Genomic DNA, 20,914 nt, shown 5'->3' on the forward strand with positions numbered 1-20,914 from the left:
TTGCGAGGGGTCAGTCCCGGGGGACTTGGGGCTCCATGGTTGTGTGAGGAGGGGTGGAGGTCTGATTCTGAAGGTTGCGAGGGGTCGGTCCCGGGGGACTTGGGGCTCCATGGTTGTGTGAGGAGGGGTGGAGGTCTGATTGTGAAGGTTGCGAGGGGTCGGTCCCAGGGGACTAGGGGCTCCATGGTTGTGTGAGGAGGGGTGGAGGTCTGATTCTGAAGGTTGCGAGGGGTCGGTACTGAGGGACTTGGGGCTCCATGGTTGTGTGAGGAGGGGTGGAGGTCTGATTGTGAAGGTTGCGAGGGGTCGGTACTGAGGGACTTGCTGCTCCTTGGCCGGTGATAGGGTCTGAGGGTGCCTGGTTTATTGATGGTTCTGACAGAGGGATCGTCCACGTGGCTCAAACTTCCATTCTGAAAGCTTGGTGCTGAAAGCCGGGCCGACGTGGGTCCCAATTCCAGGGGTGAAGGAATCTATTAGTTTTGTAATTTATTGGTCATGCTGGCGAAGTCTGGTAAGATAGCTTGGTGGGGTCAGCGCCAGCTGCCGAGATCTGTGTGTAACCTGCAGGGAACAGGTGTGATTGTGCGCCAAAATGGGTATAAAGGGATTTTTCCCCCCTTGGCTGTCAAGTGTGCCGAACAGGTATTTTCCGCATTAATTTTGTGCGTGTCAATTTCAAAATCTTGCGTCCACTTTCGGGGTGATAATTTGCTGTACAAAGTTTGTAACAATTATTGTTTTACATAATATACTAAAATAAGGATGTGAAAATCTGAGCCTTTTGTTGCCAACACTTTGCGCACAGCTCTGCAGCAGCGTCATTAACACCCTGAGCTATCTTAAAGACACAGGTGTGCAAAGAATTGATATCTATCTAAGGACAGCAGACTTCATTCAATCATGTTAGATCTATGTGAAGAGTTGAGTGATCGTAGCGCCTCGTGCAGTGCTTTGAAGCTGCAAGACGAGAATCGGGCGTTATTTAGAAAGTTCTTACACCACTAATGTGTCTCAGGGCGCCTACATTTACCTGCACGTTCACATGTCGGAGCGCAGTAAGATCAGCACGAGGGATATGTTGCCTCGGGTGACACCATTCCCCCCCCCCCCCCCCGGACAAAGAAAGGGGGGGGGGGATGCCTTAACCGCCTCCCCTTGTGCATGGCTCTTCGTCCGGGTCGAGTTTCGTATAGCTCCGGCTTATTTGTGCCACGGTTTGTGCCAGCTCACTGAACCCGTTGAGGAGGCGCCCGGTCCTGGCAGCTAAGCCTGGCACAAAGGCGGACCTGTGCCCGAGGCCTAGAATCACACACAGGTGAGGGCTTTGTTTGGAGGGCTGAGTGAGTCCCTGTGGGAAGAGAGGCCAGGCTTCTCTCGGCTAAGGCGGGTGCCTCTCCAGCACCCCACACTGATGGCTCCTGCCAGGTGTGCCAAGCTGGTAAACTCTTCTTTCGATGGGCACCACCCCGCCTGCCCTGCACTAGCTGGCCGTGGAGCACCTGTTTCAATGCGGTGGGAATTCCAGCTGCACACATACGTGTTTTTTTTTCTGGGTCTCTATGGCTCAATAGTTAAGAAGACCACACGTCCTTGTTTTTTGGCTCAAAGTTCAATGGGCTTATGTTTCGACTGGGTCTTTTTTTAATTTATTTTTAGCGTTTTATATAGTGCGAACTTGACCCGAGAAATCGGGTATCAGAGCGCTTTACATGAGCACCAGTTTCGTTACAAATGGACACATTCATTTTTGTTAGGCACGGGGAGATTAAGTGATTTGCCCAGAATCACAGGATGTTGAGGGTCGCTGCCGAGACTCGAACCTGGTTTCCCAGCTCGGAGGTCGACCGTAAGGCTACATCCTCTCCCCGGGTCCAGTAGGGTCTAGTTGTAACTAGTCACTTGGTTTCCCTCAACATGTCCACTGGGGTGGAAAATTCCGTTTAACCGGTTATACATGGTGTTTTGTTCCTTTTCCCTCCCATGATTTGTGATGAACTGATGACTGTTTCAGCAGAGAGTTCTAGAACTGGATGTTCATTCATTCTGAGAGTAGCTGCTTCTTGGCGCAAAGGTAGGCACTGTGAGAATCTGGCACCGCTGTGTGGGGCTTGAGGTTCCAGTGCTCCCAGTTCAGCCCCGTTAGGGAAATACTGCAAATAATGTGTATATATTATAAGGTACGAACCTAGCTGGCGAGCAAGATAGTGTTGAACGGGGCCATGGTTCCTAGGGCGATCCAATCATTGGGGAAAGCGCAGACTGTCAGGTCAGGGGGCACTGCCTCTTGGAGAGGCGTATCTTCAGTTTATTCTGAACTGTAGGAGTAATGTGTACAAGGTCGCTTTATTGTCATCAATAGTTGCTGGACTAGTCGCCTCATGAAATTAGCCTAAACAATAACTTGTGTTTTATTTAGCGCTTCAAGCTACACTTCTACAACTTTGAAGTGCTGTAGATAACAGATGTTACTATTCTAGTAATTGGTTAACCGACCTCTGAAAGATGGAAGGCTGAGTTTGCCTTACAGGGATTCGAACTTGTCCCTCAGATCTTACGATGGCAAGAGCCATTGTTAATGCCAAGAGCTATCTGGCCAACATTCTGCCCTCTTTTAGTGTCATTTGTGGTACCATAGTGACGGATACGTGTCCAAGGGTGAAATTGGTGTTAGCTGTAGTTCCCTTTCCTCCTCCAACAAGCTATCACAGTACTCTCTCCCAGGGCTGCCAAGCTATTTCTCTGTACCGAGAGGAGAAACAGGTCTTCCTGCCTCCTAGTGGCCATTCCGGGAATTATTGAAGTCCCCATAAACCCCTGATGTCACCTAGACCCTCTTTACAATTTCTGAGGCCTTATTATCAGACCAACATTCCATCTCTGAAGTGCACTGCAGTCTAGTCTTGTCAGAAATTGGGGCGAGGTTTGGGGTGCGAACTTAATGCCAGGCCCTCTGGGTGTTTCTTCCGCTTTAAGCAGGTGTGATATGCAGCATGGTGAACGGCCTTCACCCCGCATCCGTAACCCCGCATACTGTCACAACGCGGTCGTAACAACGACCGCATTGTGACAACACATACTATTACCCCGCAAGTCATTACAAAAACTTGCGGAGGGGGGAGAAGGTGTTGGATTTAAAATCCAACACCTTCCCTACAGTCCGCACAGACTGGAGTTGGAATAGTAAATTTTACTATTCCAACATCCAGCGCCCCCCTCCGCAAGTCATTGTAACGACTTGCGGGGTAATGGTATGCGTTGTCTCAACGCGGTCGTTGTTACGACCGTGTTGCGACAGCATGCGGGGTAATAGTATGCGGGGTGAAGAGACATATTCATGCAGCACTAGTTTCTAAGTATTGAAAAACATGTGATTCAGGGAAAGAAAAAAATTACTTTAGGGAAAGAGCAAAACATTGCATCTGGCGCCATCTAGTGGTTCGGCAACAAGCTGAATGATTACCCAATGACGACGCACAGTTGAAAATCTATAATTAAGTCTTGCAGAGAGTGGGGGTCCTGGAAACTGCAGGTCCTTAATGCAGTTCCAATAATTCACTGAACTGATAATCAGTCACCTGAAAGGCTCTCATGCCTTCACGCCAGCCTGGCATCTTACACTCATGCCTGTTAGTAATAGGCGCGTGTACACAGCGGCGGTCAGTGCCGATAAGCGCAGTGAGGCAGGGGGATGTAAACAGACTGCGGAATAGGATTTATTTATCTAATTTTCCCTATTCCATCGACTGTCAACTGCCCCGCCTGTTCCGCCCCACCGCCCTTACCTGCACTGACCGCAGCTGCATGTACATCACTCTGGCATCAGTGGTATGAAGAGGTACAACATCTCTTGTAGGTAAGCAGCCCGTGCCTGACCCTTCTTAGATCCCCTCACATTGCCTGTACCGTCCTCTGCTGCTGCTTAGCCAGGTGTGCACTGTAGCATATAGACATTAAAAGCACTAGGAACCTTATGGTTCTGGGGTGGATTCTGAACAGGAACTACGTAATAGGCAGGGAGGTGTTAGGGTGTGATTAACAAAAAGTAAGATGGAATGTGCAGTGTGTGAGTGTATGCTGAAGAATAAAGAAGTGTTTGACTGCAGGTCCCGTGTGGCATAATTCATCTGCATGCTCCAGGGATGGGGAAGACACTACATCTGGCGACAAGGGTGGGATACCTGCCACAAAGAAAACAAGACTACTCTCCCTGAGAGTTTGCAATGGTATGGCAAGCTGCTCGTATGTGCCACATGTGCCTCAAATCGATACAAACCAGTCCTGGACTGGTATATGTGGACTCAAAGCCCTGCTCCAGCCCATATACGGCCAAAGAAGAAAGTGAAGGCCCTGCAGAGGAGCACATTCAAAATGCCCGCCAAAACTGCAGGTGAAGCAATCAAAGGAGACGCTGCGCTACACCCGAATACGATGCAATTACTCAAACAAAGCAGAAAGATGATGACCGCGACAAGCAGGTGCGAGAAACCGAGAGTTTACTCACTGTCACAAGTGAAGCATTATACGACTTCGGATCAGGCATGATGGGCTGCTGGGTACAGCAAAAGCTATCTGAACAGGACATGCTCTCAATGGCAGAAAAGGAGTGCAAAATGCAATGCAGCCTTGTTCCTGAAGCCACCACCGCTCTTCGACACTTCTAAGAAGCAGAACATTGGTGCCGGGTGGGCTGCATGGATCGAAACATTCAAAGTCTTCATAGATGCAATAGAAGTAGATGAAAATAAGATTATCAAATACTTGAAAAATCTTGCAAGCGATGGAGTGGAAGTGCTAAAGAAAGTTTCACAGACTGATGCAAAATCATACCAGAAGGTAAAATAAGTGTTGGAGGCCAAGTTCAACCAAAGCCGAATGTCGACTACAAAAGTTATATCTTCAACCAGCAAATGACAACAGGTTAGTGAAACAATAGACAAATTTGTTGAAATACTTAACGCAATAAACATTGCAAGTTCTGGATTTCAGACTAAGAAGCCATGTGCCTGTCATTGATGGCTACCTTTCAGATTTTTTTAGAAGGCGCATGTTGAGAGAAACACACAGCATGGAAAAAATGCTTATGGCTGCGAGAGTAGAAGAACAAACAGTCTGACAAGCTGCTGACATGGAATCAGGAACAGCTCACAGTGGATCATCCCTGGCAGTGAAAAGCAAGCATAAGCAAAAACAAGATTATTGTAAGTTGACTTCTTTAAAGAAATCAAAATGATGCTTCCGATGTGGATTTTCATTTTCCCATGAAAGTGAATGTTCAGCCATTTGGCAGGTCTGCAAAGGATGTGGAAAAAAGAATAATTTCATAACTGTGTGCAAAGCTAAAGAAAAATCAAGTGTCGAAATGGAAAAAAAAATATGGACGCGAGAGCTTTCCAGAAACGCTCACCATGCCCACAAAACCAAAAGGCAACATCAGCTACAACAAATTGAAACCAGGCAAAATAGACTGTCGTCAAGCTCCTCGTATCAAGGCTCTTCCTAGTATCTATCGCGTACCAGCGATGAAGATGGGTTTGCACTGATGTCTACCAAAGGACAGCGTGCTCATGTGGGGTTGGTTGCCTGTAAAGAAGATCACAGTTCAAAAAGCAAAAAACGTCATTTGAATATTGTCCCAAAATCACATTGAAAGTGAACGATCACTCAAAAACGTTTATCATAGACCGTGGTGCATCGATTAATATGTCCATGAAAGTTAACCAGCTTATCCCCTGTGCCTCGCCTAACTCCATCAGGTACAAAGGTATACACCTAAGCTGCTTCTGAGCCACTGCAAAGCCAAGGGTCATTCACGGCGACAATGCAACACAAACACATTGGTGCAAGCCACCATTCATGTTCTACAATGGACTTTCTCGAGTGCCTGTTTGTTCTGTTTTACCACCGCTGCTGACATGTAGTTAATATCCCTCTACTACAAGCTCTGTGCTCCGTGAGATTTATGAGCCGATTCTCATTGTTTCATGGCCTGGGAAAACTCAAGAAAATGAAAGTACAGCTTCATATCCAGGAAGACATTCGCCCTGTTGATCAGCAACACCGTAGAGTTGCTTTCCATTTACAAGAAGCTGTATGAAAAGAGTCGGAAGCGCTTTTAAAGCATGACCTAATTAAACATTCCAAAGGCCCCACACCATGGGTTTCGCCCATAGTAGTAGTAGTACCAAAAAACGGACAGTAATGGAGCAGTGCGCATATAGTGGACATGATCATGCAATTGAACGGAGCCCAAGTGTTTTCCCGTCTCAACCTGAATAAAGGATACCATCCACTGGAACTGGAGGAGAACTGCAGGTGCATTACTACTTTTTCAACTCATGTTGGTTTGTTCAGATATAAGAAAATGAGTTTTGGGGTATCCTCTCCTGTTGAGATTTTTCAGGATGTTGTTCGCAGAGTTATCAAACCTATTACACATGGTTTCAATTACAGTGATGACCTTTTGGGTTTTAGGAGAACACAAGAAGAACACGATAAAGCACTTAACTAAGTGTGCCAGTTACTTGTTGATGTCGGTCTCACTTTGAATGCTGCAAAGTGCAAGTTCCACAAACCAAAGTCCAGTTTATTGTGCACATGTTCTCTGATTGAGGACTAACTCCAGATCCATACTAGGTGCAAACACGATCATCCATCCCGCCTCCCCCACAATTTTTTTTTACCATGCTACGATCCTTTCTAGGAATAGCCAGTTATTGCTTAAGATACATTTGCAACTTTGCTACAATGCGCGCCCCATTAAGAGACTTGACATAGCAAAATGTACCGTTTCAATGGTCTCCAGAATGCTACAGACTAACACGATCTCTGTAAGGACCGGTACAGGTAGTGTGTTTAGGAACTTTCGAGCGAGTGTATCATAAACCTAAAAGTGCAGTTAGGCTTGCTTCGGTGCACTTTATGACCTACCCTTCTATCGAAGCGTGTGTGGAGCTAGACTAGTAATCACACACTTCATTACAGTCAATGGTTGCTGTGTGTTTGTTTAATTTTTGTAAAATATGAGGCTAGTGACAAAGCTAAAGCTGCCTCGAGACAAAACCTAAAATGAATAGTTTTAAATCCAGACAGTTAAGATTGTTAAAAATGAAGCTGTAACAGTTCCATCTGTCTGCTTGGGAGTGGCCATTTTGAACATAATTTGTCCAGTTCTCCAATAGATGCTCGTCACCTGCCTGCTGTCTCGTCTGGGGCTTTAAAGTTGGAGTCCCAATGCTACCGTCTCGCCTGGGGCTTTAAAGTTGGAGTCCCCATGCTGCCAGGGGGGATGGGAGTCTGTCTGTTTTTTTTGTTTGTGTTTTTATTTGGGGGGGAGGGGGGCTTTCCATGCAGTGCAGGTCTTCTGGGTCACTCCGTGTTGCTTTGGGTGCCGTTTTCTAGCAGTCTGATTTCATTTTTAAAAAAATCCAGTGCATTTTGGGATCTGTAGCACTTCAAGAGCGATATCGAGACAAAAGTGTTGCCATGTAATGGTTTATTAAATAAATCAAACGTGCACTTGAACCTGGTGACAAGATGCCACCCAATAGGCTGGTCTGCTGCAACTACTTTCAGTTGTCCAGTATGCGTGAACCACTTTCGTCATTCTAAGGGAAGCTGGATGTCAAAAGGTAATCTGGTGCTGATGCAGACTCTCTTGTTTTGTAAACAGTCCTTTCTCTTTTAATCTTTAAGGTGCTGAATGACCAACTAGAGCAAGTATGAAGTGTTTAGTGTTGACGCTGAGGCTTGTTCGCGTCCCATCGTTCACTCCGAGCAGCAGAGGTGAGTACTCATTCATGGATGGATACTGAGGTATGGTCTTGACCGCTGGCCCAATGTTGTATATGCCTTTAACTGCCAGCTAAAGCTCTGTAGACCGCACTGAAGGGGTGTCCAAGTGTGCCCAAGAGGGGACGGATCCATGCCAGATTTTCATGATCTCCATATAAGCTTACTAGACCGTGAACCAATCAAATGTTATGTTCTTGTAGAGTGCATGTCCTCTGAGCCTCTTGGCATGCTAAATCAAAAACAGAACTACACAACAGACAGAAGAGGGCACACCTACGGGCAACCAAAGACAGATTATTATTTAAAAGCCAGGATTTAAGTGTTCTTTAGATCATCCAAGTCTTGGCTCCGCGTGGAAAGGAAGGGCCTAGAGTTGCACATTTCAGGAGCGCCAACAAAGAGCTCAGCTGCTATAAGTTCTGGACTTGACTTTTGGTACCACCACCAGATGATGGGTTAAGAGGCCGCAGCACCCAATGAGGAGTGGAGCAGTCGAGTGGATCAACCAGAAATGTAGAGCGGTTTGAATTTAGCACGTTGTGTAGTATAAAGATTTACAATCGGAGCGTAAATGGCAGCCGGAGAAGGGAGCTGAACATGGGCAACGCGAGTTCTGTTCTTAGCAGCCAGTGGCCAGCCAGGGCGTAGCTTTGCCAATAAGATTGGGGGGGAGGGGCCTGAGTTTCAGATTTTCCAACAATCACACTGGGACGTCTTTATAAAACACATTATATGAGAAGTAGGACATGGGTGGGGGGGGATTAAGAGGCATTGGAAAGAGAGGAGGGCGGATTATATAGGAGGGCACTTAAAAGGCAACATTTTTCAAACTAATCAACATGTTTTAAGGCCTTCAAAACAGAACAGACGTGTGTGTTTTTTTGTCAGTGTGGGCATGTAAAAATCCCAGGTGAAATCCGACTGACACTTCATCATACCCGAATGAAAGCCCATTGTGCCCAACTATTTACTACAAGATACGTCATTTAGGGTGGTGTAACACCCCAAACTCCCCCCCCCCCACCCCATTCAAGCTATGCCCCTATGGCCACCCTGGTTGCTGCATGTCCCACAAGCTGGAGTTAAGAGGTGTGGCGCAAGCTGCTAGGTAGGTATTCAGCATAATCCAAGGCAGACTGAATCTAGGCAACGATGAGCGGGACTTGATGTGAATACAGAAAAAACGGTCCTCGCAACCTTGGTCACCTGCGTGTCCAGGGATGAACTTTCACTCGAATACCCTAGGTCTTGCACCTGCGTGTCCAGGGATGAACATTAACTACGATACCCGGGTTCTTTATCACCTATGTATCCAGGGATGAGTTATCAACATGGCTACCCTGCGTCTTGATCTCATGAACACCGTCTATGATTATCCTGGCATGGCTCCGGCCCTTGGTCGCCTGTTGGAAACCCCTAATGTTGTGTTCTGAAGCTCTAGCAGGGGACGGACCTCTCTGAACTGTCGGACTTGGAACCCTTGTTCCAGCACGTGCCGGGAAACTGACTAGACCGGGTTGACATCTGTAATTGACGCGCACCACTTGGTCTTTCAGGAATTGCAATGTCCAAAAGAAATTCTTAGTTTATGCTTTTTAATTTTGTATCCCTGGGAATCCTAATGATCAAATTAAACATCTAGTTCATTCTCCATTTTTAAATGTTTTTAATTGGTTTATCTATTTCGTAGGCCCCAAAGGCTGAAGCAAAAACTGCAGGCGCTTTGTCCAGAACCCATTCCACTCCTCAGGAGTGCACCAACCGTATCTGGACCTCCTAGGGCTCCACCTACCTGGGTTCCAGGGTACTGCACATGGTTTTGGATGGAGGGGCACTCTTGAGTGCTGACCCAGGTTACTTACCGGCAGTGCCGGACTGAGCGTAGCGGGCAACGGGCGTTTCCCCGGTGGGCTGCAAGAGTGGGGGCCGGTTTTGGGCCCCTGCTGGGCTGTTTTTGTTACAGGGAGCCAGCAAAATCGACCACTGTAACAAAATCGGCTGTAACCGGCCCTAGTAAACCGCTCAGCCGCACCCCCAGGGGGGGACCGAGCAGTTTGCCAGGGCCAGTTACGGTTCCCAGTCCGGCCCTGCTTACCGGTAGTCTTAATTACTCCGAGTCCTGGTCTTTCTGGATGCAGTCCGGAGTCCTGCTCTCCCACCCGGGCATGGTGGTTGACGGTTTCCTGTTTTCTTGTGTCTTTTGGCATGGTATGTTCCAGGAAGTGCTACGTTTGTTCCTCCCTTTTGTGGTGGCTCATGGGTAACGGGGCCATCATAGGGAAAGTTTTTGGGTTTCAGCTAGGGAATTGGTTCTGCCAGAGAGAAGTATTATGAGTAGGGTCTGCATCCAGGAAGACGGTCGAGGAGGCAATGCCCTGCAGACGTGAGCCCTGCTCTCCAGACCTCTGCTGCCAACCGAGGCCCCCCGTTTGGTCTCTGCGACCAGACCTCCCTCTTCTTTTCAGGGGTCCTTCGCAGCCATGCCAGCACTTTTAGGCATAATTCGTTGTTTTCATGTTTGTTTGGTAAACCACTAACCCTGTCCTGTGACTGTCTTACAGGCTCAACACCCACCAGGCACTGGATTGGTCAACCCCTATCCTACATCCCCTCCAGACTGCACCAGAGCGGCCAACGGAATCCCAAAAGCAGCTGGCTTCGAAGCGCTTCAGCTGCGATTGGATTCCGTTAACTGTTCTCCTGCACGGGCGTCACTCTTCAGGTCTGGGGCTCCTTCATTCACAGCCCCAGCGGTACCCTGTATCTCTTGCCACCTCTCCCCTACTCCCTCTTCTCTTGATCCTCCTCCCCCATCACCTCCTGGTTGTTCTCAGTTTCTCCTCTTTATATACTGATCTATCCGCCATTCTTTCTGTGTTCCCACCTCCTCCTTTTCTTGCTGTTTTCGCCCTTTCTCTCCCAGTTTCTTCAGCTGTTTTTCCCTCCACTTGCGGTTTCGCTTTCACTCCCCATTTCCCCTTCTCTGCCTCTGTTGCCCCTTCTCCCTGTTTTCCCCCCTTCTCTGTCTGCTTGGCTTTCTCTTGGTATTTTCGCCCTTCTCCCTATTTTCTCCCATTTTGTTACTGTCCCCTCCTTCTTTCCTATTCTTTCATCCACTGTTCCCTCTGTCTCTCTCTTATTCTTTCCTTCTCCCCGTGTCACTTTCTCCCCTTTTCTCCCACCTCCCCCCCCCCTTTTCTTTCCCTCTATTCTCTCTGCACATTGAGCATTTCTTTTTCCGACAGCACAGCGTTGAAGTAAACCTTCTGTGTGGATGTATCCATGGTTAAAATATGCTGGCAGTAGACATGGTGTCTGCACCACAGGACATATAAGCATCATCCGAAGATCTATAAAATACATTGGTATGTAACAAAAACTGGTGTGTCATTTCAATACAAACTGGTCATGCATGTATATTTTTATACCGACGATTTAGTGTCTACAATTTGAAATGTGTTGAAAACCAGAGGTTCTCCAGTGAACTCTTTTGACCTCGTTTAGTCTACTTTTTCACCCCCACTCCCGACCCCCATCCACTCTTCACCACTATTTCAGGTTCCTTTCTTTATTAATCAAAGTCTCCATGTGTTCTGGATATAACTGTGCCGTTGTTGACTTCCTTTTTGATTGCACACAAAGAGTATATGAATCATGTATTAAACCTATTCCTAATCCAGAATAGAACAAAGCTCAAGGGACCAAGCCAGGATCATCTCTGCTAGTTTACACCAGTCTTTATAGTTGGGGCACTCAAGTCAGTGTTCTTATAAGTACTTAAACAAGGCCACTGGAATATGTGATTCAAGGATGTGGCACTTTCCCGCATAATTATGGATTTACCACAATTGCCTCAAATCAACCATATGCTGCCTCGTTTGCAGATTTAAACAACAACATTTATTTTCATAGCTCCAATGTATCAAAAGTTACTAAAAGAAAGGCATTAAATGGGGGTGCGGCAGAGCAAGACATTCTTTACAGCGGTTAGTCGCTGATCGCTATTTTCAGCTGTTAAACTGATGCTAACTAGATAAAGCTTTTGCCCAAATAGTATTAGTATGTCTTAAAATAACAACATTGTGAAATGATACTGCCCAGAGGTTCCTTCATTAAAACATACAATGTACCTTTTCTTTCTACGTAATTTTAGTCAGGAGTTTAGTAGTGCTGTTTCATTTTCCTCCGTTTCCACATAATACCCGTGGCCAGAGTTGAAATGTTTGCTCATTTTGCAGTAGTGTCACTCAAAAGTGTTATCCACAGGACCTGAGGAAATCACAACTATACGAACTGAAAGCGAGGCCGCCCTTTAATTCCAGGCGAGTTAAACTGCAGGGCCTCTGAGCATCCTAGGACTCGCATGGTCCCAGCTTGGGTGCACTCTGGCCTGGATGACTCGCCTGTTCTCCCAGACTCTGGGAGGGATGGGAGCCTCGAACTCTGGGCCCCCTAGGACTCGCATGATCTCTGCTTTTGTTCCCTCTGGCCTGGATGACTCGCCTGTTCTCCCAGGCTCTGTGAGGGGTGGGAGCCTCGAACTCTGGGTCCCTAGGACTCGCATGGGCCCAGCTTGTGTGCCCTCTGGCCTGGATGACTCTCCTGTTCTCGGAGGCTCTGTGAGGGGTGGGAGCCTCGAACTCTGGGCCCCTAGGACTTGCATGGTCCCAGCTTGTGTGCCCTCAGGCCTGGATGACTCGCCTGTTCTCCCAGGCTAGGTGAGGGGGGAGCCTCGAACTCTGGGCCCCTAGGACTTGCATGGGCCCAGCTTGTGTGTCCTCTAGCCTGGATGACTCGCCTGTTCTCGGAGGCTCTGTGAGGGATGGGAGCCTCGAACTCTGGGCCCCTAGGACTCGCATGGTCTCTGCTTGTGTGCCCCCTGGCTTGGATGACTCTCCTGTTCTCGGAGGCTCTGTGAGGGGTGGGAGCCTCGAACTCTGGGCCCCTAGGACTCGCATGGTCCCAGCTTGTGTGCCCTCTAGCCTGGATGACTCGCCTGTTCTCCCAGGCTCTGTGAGGGGTGGGAGCCTTGAACTCTGGGCCCCTAGGACTTCCATGGTCCCAGCTTGTGTGCACTCTGGCCTGGATGACTCACCTGTTCTCCCAGGCTCGGTGAGGGGGGGAGCCTCGAACTCTGGACCCGTAGAGGGTTTGTTCTCCCAAACCTGGATCCAGTGTGCACCCACCCTTAGTGTGACCGAGGCAATTGCAAATGTAAATTCTTTACAGATGAGAAACTCTCACCTTACACTTACCTCTTAGAATGTGTTTATTGGTTTGAGTGGATGGCGTTAATTAATTAAAAAATTATTTTTGGTCTCGCCACCTATTGGTACAAATATTGTGAGGTCATAAGCGTTGCATATTGCGTGTGAGTTTTTGTTTGCATGACTGATGTGCTAGTAATGAATTGCGGTCATAATGAGCTTTTGAATATCAGTGGCTTTCAGGTAAAATTCATAACCATGACTGCACTGTAGCTGTTTGAGTAATTATATAATGATTTTTTACAATTCATTACTTATTCAATACGCCTTTTTGTTTTCACCTCAATTCATTGTTTAAATCCTTATCTGTCAATCCACGTGCATGTAATGTTAGTAGAAATTGCCAATTCTTATCTCAAGTTTATTTATAAATATTATCTATTTTTCAGTGAAGACGATTTTTTCATTTGAAACTCTTCCCAACATGTTCCCAATATGTTCCATTCTTTGTATCTTTCAAATGTATCTGTTCATTTCCGACATTTCATTTGTTTGCCCTTACGCACTGACCTCTTTTCTTGTGGTCAGCCAAACGTTTCATAACAGGTTTCGACTTTCTAGTGTTGATTTTCAAGGCTTAACTTGGGTTTCCTGTTTCAGAAAGGCGTCGTTTTAGGGAAACCCCCTAAACTCCACTCTGTTTATCTGAAGCAACTTTGAAGCTTGTCTCTCCATCAAGTTTCTAGAAGGTGTAACCAGTTGTGTACATTTTGTTGTAAAGTCTCCGTGCACTCTTTCTCTAGGTGGGGTGTCCCAGGAGTACCGCAGACTAGAGCGATGCTGTGATCCTCGTAGTATCTTGATGAAGCTGGACAGAAATGACCCTTCACAGACCATGGTCAGTCAGTCCGTTGTCCCTCTTCAAACTGGTTCTTCAGAAAGAGCTATTCTCTGCCGCAGAGAGTTGCGTCGCTCTGTGTGTTTTTAGGTCTAGCCTGGACAGCGCGTACGCTGCTCTGGGAGGAATGGAATAAAAGCTTCGCCCATCTTTTCAATTGGCTCCTGTTAGTCCTTTCAAAATTATTGCTTTTCATTCGTGGATCGGCTTAGTAGTCCCTCCTTGGAACCGCCTTGTCTGCATTTGTTACCTCCTTTGAGGACTGGACTTTTTACTTGTGGTCTTACGCGGTCTGCTTTATCTAGTCGGTGAGCACTATTTTCTTTTATGGTCTTCCCCCTATTTCACCCAGGACGTCGCCGCCCGCATTTACATTGTTATTAGTACAGCCGCGGCCTCCCAGCGCCATGCTACGCTTTAACACCAGCACAGCACCCCTTGCGGCTGCGCGCCTGTCTTTATGCCTGGCTCACCATATTTGTGTACAGCTCTTACAGCTTGTCTAGGTACAAACTAAAGGCAGGATTGACTGGGTTAGAGGTGAGGGAGACGTAATCCAGGGACTGGTGACAACGATGGACCGTAGTTTGGATGAGAAGATACACTTGTGTTGGTACAGAGGCACGAGGAAGAAACTGCCCCACAAGTGAAGTCCCACATAAACACAGAGCATAACAGGCAGCTGACCACGTGTCGTCAGGGTGACATTCAGCCAGCACTGGTTTTTCAGGCCGCATTTCTAAGCAGGTACAAAAGGGGGTGGTGATGGACGGAGCATCAGAACCAATCAAACACTCACACCCAGTCAACAGATCTGGGTTTGATCCATCACCATTCTTTAGCCCACTCTGCCACCCCAGTTCAGACATGGCCATATGCAAATCAGTCTGACCCTGTGCCTCATGGGAACAGTCCAGCCCGAACTGCCAAGCCATGCCTTCCCTGGACCGGAAACAAGCTTCCTAGGACCGGTTTCTGGCATTTCAGCAGTCTTCAGCCAGGCTTGCTTGAATCCAGTGGCAAAGTGAGCAAGGGACTCACGTCTGAGCATACCCTGCCAACTTATGGCGAGTAAAGAGGTACAAAAGGGGGTGGTGATGGACGGAGCATCAGAACCAATCAAACACTCACACCCAGTCAACAGATCTGGGTTTGATCCATCACCATTCTTTAGCCCACTCTGCCACCCCAGTTTAGACATGGCCATATGCAAATCAGTCTGACCCTGTGCCTCATGGGAACAGTCCAGCCCGAACTGCCAAGCCATGCCTTCCCTGGACCGGAAACAAGCTTCCTAGGACCGGTTTCTGGCATTTCAGCCGTCTTCAGCCAGGCTTGCTTGAATCCAGTGGCAAAGTGAGCAAGGGACTCACGTCTGAGCATACCCTGCCAACTTATGGCGAACAAAGCGGTACAAAAGGGGGTGGTGATGGACGGAGCATCAGAACCAATCAAACACTCACACCCAGTCAACAGATCTGGGTTTGATCCATCACCGTTCTTTAGCCCACTCTGCCACCCCAGTTCAGACATGGCCATATGCAAATCAGTCTGACCCTGTGCCTCATGGGAACAGTCCAGCCCGAACTGCCAAGCCATGCCTTCCCTGGACCGGAAACAAGCTTCCTAGGACCGGTTTCTGGCATTTCAGCCGTCTTCAGCCAGGCTTGCTTGAATCCAGTGGCAAAGTGAGCAAGGGACTCACGTCTGAGCATACCCTGCCAACTTATGGCGAACAAAGCGGTACAAAAGGGGGTGGTGATGGACGGAGCATCAGAACCAATCAAACACTCACACCCAGTCAACAGATCTGGGTTTGATCCATCACCGTTCTTTAGCCCACTCTGCCACCCCAGTTCAGACATGGCCATATGCAAATCAGTCTGACCCTGTGCCTCATGGGAACAGTCCAGCCCGAACTGCCAAGCCATGCCTTCCCTGGACCGGAAACAAGCTTCCTAGGACCGGTTTCTGGCATTTCAGCCGTCTTCAGCCAGGCTTGCTTGAATCCAGTGGCAAAGTGAGCAAGGGACTCACGTCTGAGCATACCCTGCCAACTTATGGCGAACAAAGCGGTACAAAAGGGGGTGGTGATGGACGGAGCATCAGAACCAATCAAACACTCACACCCAGTCAACAGATCTGGGTTTGATCCATCACCGTTCTTTAGCCCACTCTGCCACCCCAGTTCAGACATGGCCATATGCAAATCAGTCTGACCCTGTGCCTCATGGGAACAGTCCAGCCCGAACTGCCAAGCCATGCCTTCCCTGGACCGGAAACAAGCTTCCTAGGACCGGTTTCTGGCATTTCAGCCGTCTTCAGCCAGGCTTGCTTGAATCCAGTGGCAAAGTGAGCAAGGGACTCACGTCTGAGCATACCCTGCCAACTTATGGCGAACAAAGCGGTACAAAAGGGGGTGGTGAACCACCCCCTTTTGTACCGCTTTGTTCGCCATAAGTTGGCAGGGTATGCTCAGACGTGAGTCCCTTGCTCACTTTGCCACTGGATTCAAGCAAGCCTGGCTGAAGACGGCTGAAATGCCAGAAACCGGTCCTAGGAAGCTTGTTTCCGGTCCAGGGAAGGCATGGCTTGGCAGTCCGGGCTGGCAGTTCGGGCTGGACTGTTCCCATGAGGCACAGGGTCAGACTGATTTGCATATGGCCATGTCTGAACTGGGGTGGCAGAGTGGGCTAAAGAACGGTGATGGATCAAACCCAGATCTGTTGACTGGGTGTGAGTGTTTGATTGGTTCTGATGCTCCGTCCATCACCACCCCCTTTTGTACCGCTTTGTTCGCCATAAGTTGGCAGGGTATGCTCAGACGTGAGTCCCTTGCTCACTTTGCCACTGGATTCAAGCAAGCCTGGCTGAAGACGGCTGAAATGCCAGAAACCGGTCCTAGGAAGCTTGTTTCCGGTCCAGGGAAGGCATGGCTTGGCAGTTCGGGCTGGACTGTTCCCATGAGGCACAGGGTCAGACTGATTTGCATATGGCCATGTCTGAACTGGGGTGGCAGAGTGGGCTAAAGAACGGTGATGGATCAAACCCAGATCTGTTGACTGGGTGTGAGTGTTTGATTGGTTCTGATGCTCCGTCCATCACCACCCCCTTTTGTACCGCATTTCTAAGCATGCTGGGCCTTGTAGTGTAAAATACCCTGAGAAAGTGCCTCAAAAGGTAGAATCCAGCTTCATAGGTTTGGCGTGGACACACACGAGCTCTTCATTTGTCACCTTGCGTCTCGTCGCCAGGACATCATGTTTCCAACCACTTAATCTCATTTGACAGCCCAGTGGTTTCTGGGGATTGTAGTCTGAGTTTGCTTGCATTGGCACTGTTAGTCTTACAGACAAAAGAAGCGTTCCTAGATCCACGCGTGAGTAGCTCGCCGAGTATATTTTGTTTCTTTGCATTCCAACCTTTATAGCTGTGATTTAATCGTGATAGAGCTGCACTTTCCAGAAGGGAAAGAAAACAAGCATTTGCAATGCAGTAGATCTCGCATTTATGAGATTTTGGCTATTGGCATTGTAAATGACAATGCCTTTTATTTATGTCTAAAAAAAAACCTGCAATAATAAAATGCATTGTCATTTACAATACCAATATGTCAAAGTTTCGAAAATGCAAGACCTAGTGAATCGAAAATGCTTGATTTGCTGTGGTGGGGCCTTAGTGGACTAATGCGCCCACAGTACAGGCCTGTGCTGGACCTCATGGTCACAGGTTTAAATCCTGGCGGGTTCGCTCAGCCTTTCATACTTCCGAGGTCAATAAAATGGGTATCATTGAGTTGGGTGACAATAAACACCGGTTATTCAGTGCCAAGATACCCTTCTGGGTGAACTTATGCTTTTCAAATACATGTTACCTGTAGTGGGAGCTCCCTCTGCAGAAGTAGTGCAGTATGGCACAGCACTGCTTCCTAGGGGCAGCAGGCCCTGCTATTGTCAGTCGGCCTGAGGCATTTAATAATGAAACTGGCACACAGGTAGGTCCCTTTAATCTAGACGTTGGCACAGGGCACTTTCGCCCGACCCCCTCATACAAGACTGGTGGTCCTTTGGGAGTCCTCTTCCTGGGTTATTAACATTGCTTCCTAGAGGCCTATCGCCTCCTACAAATACAGATGGAAAGCGTCATTTCCGTTTTGTGATCCTGACCAATCACAGTGCTGAGCAGGTCAGGCCTTGAAGTCAGTAACGGCAGCTACCACACTGGGCAGGGGGTGGAGAGGTGGGGGGGAGACTAATTAAACAAGCAATGGCATAGCCAATAGGTCTCGCCTTTGGGACCTTATAAGTGTTTAGCCATGCAACAGTTGCATAACTAAATACTTATAAGGTCCCAAAAGCGAGACCTATTGGCTATACCAAGCGGCCGTGCGGCCGCGAAAGTGATCACGATCAAACATTAAAGCGGCCGTGCAGCCGCAAAAGTACAAGTAATCGCGGTCAAGCGCACATGCACTGTAGCTCTAGGCTGGCCTGGTAGCACTTTTTGGAGCCCTCTCAATAAGTCTCGCCAGACCAGCGCATGTGCTGGGTCAGGCGAGACCTAAAAAGGACCTGCTTTTTACGGCCGGCCGCCGCCTCTCCCTCATCTTCCGTCCTCTTCATCTTCCTGTGCAAGCCAACAGCAGGAAGCACCCGGGCACACAGGCTCCCCTGATCTAATCAATGTAAAATGAAGGATTTCTCTTGGGTATTAAATCACAAAATGTCAGACTTCACTACATTCAACCATCCATAAACCATTCAAATGTACTAAATCCACTTGGCATTTTGGACCCGTAAATCAATCATAAACTCACCAAAAACTTTTTTTTTAAATATCACAAAAATTCATTTATTAAAACCCTAATAAAGTTTAAAGATCATAATTTGAACAAAAAAGACAGTTTGAAAATTGTGTATCACAAATACATATATATGACAAAACAAAAGAATTATATCAATATGTACAAGAGACAAAAAGCAAGTAAAAATAAAAATCATCAAGACGATTGAATCAATTGAGTCTATCAATTCTAGTGTGGGTAGGCTCAAATGTTCTTCGAATTTAACAATGCAGGGGAAGGGCGTTGACACATTTCGGTGGGTTCTGTTTTCTAAATCGAATACCCCAATTCTATTCTGTATACAGTGCCTTCATTATAATTAAAATAATGTATTCTCCATACCCATAAGTATCACTACTGAACGTACATTTCATAAAAACACAGTATCTTTATGTAATTTATAACTGTTTAAAGGGCCAAAATTTCTGTTCATCAACACATTCATACTCCTGGAAATTCGGTATTCCCCATTCACTCTACATTCATTCTTTTCTCTTTTTTTCACTCAATCTTCCTATCTTTAGGAGATCTATAATGTGTTTGACCCTAATCATGCTAGAATTGATAGACTCCAACAAAATTGATTCAATTGAATAACCCAGTCTTGATGATTTTTGTTTCACTTATTTTTTTTCTCTCGTACATATTGAGATAATTGTTTTGTCATGTATATGTATTTGTGATACACAATTGTCAAACTGTTTTTTTGTTCAAATTATGGTTTTTAAACTTTATGGATTTAATAAATGAATTTTTGTGATATTTAAAAAAAAAAAAAGTTTTGTGTGTTTATGATTGATTTACGGGTCCCAAATGCCGAGTGGATTTAGTACATTTGAATGGTTTATGGTTTCTGTATGGTTGAATGTAGGCAAGTCTGACTTTTTGTGATTTATTACCCACGAGAGATCCTTCATTTTACATGGATTGTATTTGGTACCCCTTCATATGGTGAGTGGGGCCCCTCCCTTTTTGTTTTTGATTAATGTGTACATTCCCTAATCTGATCACAGCGCTGCAATGTAGAGTTGTGATTGGTCTGAGCGCTGTGGGAGCCGGTGCATGTCCCTCACCTGGCTGTGTAATGCAACCTGGTAGGAACACGCAAAGTGCCCGAGGGGGCCGGCCAAACAGTTCATGTGCACCTGGTGCCCGAAGGGGGGGGGGGGGGGGGCAGTGTACACCTGGTGCCCGAGGGGGGGAACCTAGTGTGCACCTGGCGCCCAAGGAGGGGGGGGAACCCCAGTGTGCACCTGGCGCCAGAGATGGGGATCCTTGTGTGCGCCTGGCGCCAGAGGGAGGGGCCAGTGTGCGCCTGGCGCCAGAGGGAGGGAGGCACCAGTGTGCGCCTGGCGCCCAAGGGGGGGGAGGGCCCCAGTGTGCGCCTGTCGCCAGACGGGGGAGTGCCCTAGTGTGCACCTGGTGCCCGATGGAGGAAGGCCCCAGTGTGCACCTGGCGCCAGATTTGGGGGGGGGGAGTGCCCTAGTGTGCGCTTGGTGCCCGAGGAGGGGAGGGCCCCAGTGTGCACCTGGCGCCAGAGGGGGGGGACCATAGTGTGCGCCTGGCGCCCAGGGTGGGGGGGGGGAGGGTCCCAGTATGTACCTGGTGCCAGACGGTGGGAAACCCTAGTGTAAGCCTGGGGCCCGAGGGGGGCAGGGGGAGGGCCCCAGTGTGCGCCTGGCACCAGACAGGGGGAGGGCCCCAGTGTGCGCCTGCCACCCAGGGATGGGACCACAGTGTGTGCCTGGCGCCAGAGGGGGGAACCCCAGTGTGTGCCTGGCGCTAGAGGGGTGGACCCCAGTGTGCGCCTGGCACCCTAGGAGGGGACCCTCGTGTGCGACTGGTGCCAGAGGGAGGGGTCAGTGTGCAACTGTCACCAGAGGGGGCAGGGACCCAGTGTGCGCCTGGCACCCGAGCGGGGGGACCCCAGTGTGCATCTGGCACCCGAGGGGGGGATCCCCAGTGTGCGCCTGGCACCCGAGGGGGTGGGGACCCCAGTGTGCGCCTGGCACCAGACAGGGGGGAGACCCCAGTGTGCGCCTTGCGCCAGAGGGGGGAGGCCCTAGTGTGCGCCTGGCGCCAGAGGGGTAGGGCCCCAGTGTGCGCCTGGCGCCAGAGGAGGGGAGATCCTAGTGTGCGCCTGGCGCCCGAGGAGGGGGGAGGGCCCCAGT

At 48.4% G+C, this 20,914-nt stretch overlaps 1 long non-coding RNA gene across 2 annotated transcripts in view; it reads left to right on the forward strand.

Moving 5' to 3' along the window:
- LOC146797339 (uncharacterized) overlaps nucleotides 1-20,914 on the forward strand; it is a 114,128-nt gene that overhangs the window by 76,821 nt on the left and 16,393 nt on the right. For both annotated transcript variants that reach the window (XR_014968472.1, XR_014968473.1), the window contains exons 3-4: nucleotides 7,696-7,785; nucleotides 11,040-11,159. This is a non-coding gene — a long non-coding RNA (uncharacterized LOC146797339). The remainder of the gene's footprint in view (nucleotides 1-7,695; nucleotides 7,786-11,039; nucleotides 11,160-20,914) is intronic.

This window comes from Triturus cristatus, chromosome 9 (assembly GCF_964204655.1).
Source record: "Triturus cristatus chromosome 9, aTriCri1.1, whole genome shotgun sequence".
Taxonomy (NCBI): Eukaryota; Metazoa; Chordata; class Amphibia; order Caudata; family Salamandridae; genus Triturus; species Triturus cristatus.